The sequence below is a fragment of the Musa acuminata genome, unplaced genomic scaffold (assembly GCF_036884655.1).
Source record: "Musa acuminata AAA Group cultivar baxijiao unplaced genomic scaffold, Cavendish_Baxijiao_AAA HiC_scaffold_1137, whole genome shotgun sequence".
In the NCBI taxonomy this organism is placed as follows: Eukaryota; Viridiplantae; Streptophyta; class Magnoliopsida; order Zingiberales; family Musaceae; genus Musa; species Musa acuminata.
Genome location: NW_027021349.1, coordinates 3,297,501 through 3,298,305, shown reverse-complemented (window position 1 = coordinate 3,298,305; position 805 = coordinate 3,297,501).

Sequence of the window (805 nt, the reverse complement as noted above, 5' to 3'; positions counted from 1 at the left end):
TATGATTATGAGATCTGGCAGATGGATGTGAAAACTGCATTCCTCAATTGGAACCTCGAGGAGAAGGTGTATATGATGCAACCTGAGGGATTCGTATCCAAGAACTACCCAGATAAGGTGTGTAGGTTGCTTAGATCCATTTATGGATTAAAGCAAGCTTCCCGAAGTTAGAACATAAGATTTGATGAGGCAATCAGATCTTATGACTTCGTTAAGAACGAAGATGAGCCTTGTGTGTACAGGAAGATAAGTGGGAGCGCTATCACCTTTTTGGTGTTATATGTGGATGACATCCTGATCATTGGGAATGACGTAGGAATGCTATCCACAGTAAAGGCTTGGTTATCTAGACACTTCTCCATGAAGGACTTAGGGGAAGCATCCTATATCTTGGGGATTAGAATCTATAGAGATAGATCCAAGAGGATGCTTGGCTTGTCCCAGTCCAAGTACATAGAAACCATTGTCAAAAGGTTTGGCATGGAAAATTCTAAGAAAGGGCAAACATGGATATGATACCTTATGCCGCAGCAATAGGGTCTATCATGTATGTCATGCTATGTACTAGGCCTGATATAGCGCATGCTCTGAGTGTCACGAGTAGGTATCAAGCGGATCCAGGCTTGGAGCACTAGAAAGCAGTAAAGTGTATCCTTAAGTACTTGAGAAGGACTAAGGATCTTTTACTAGTATATGAAGGTAATAGCCTTAAGGTTGATGGCTACACTGACTCAAGATTTCAGTCTGATGTCGATGATAGCAAGTCAAATTTAGGGTATGTGTATACCTTGAATTGAGGAGTAGT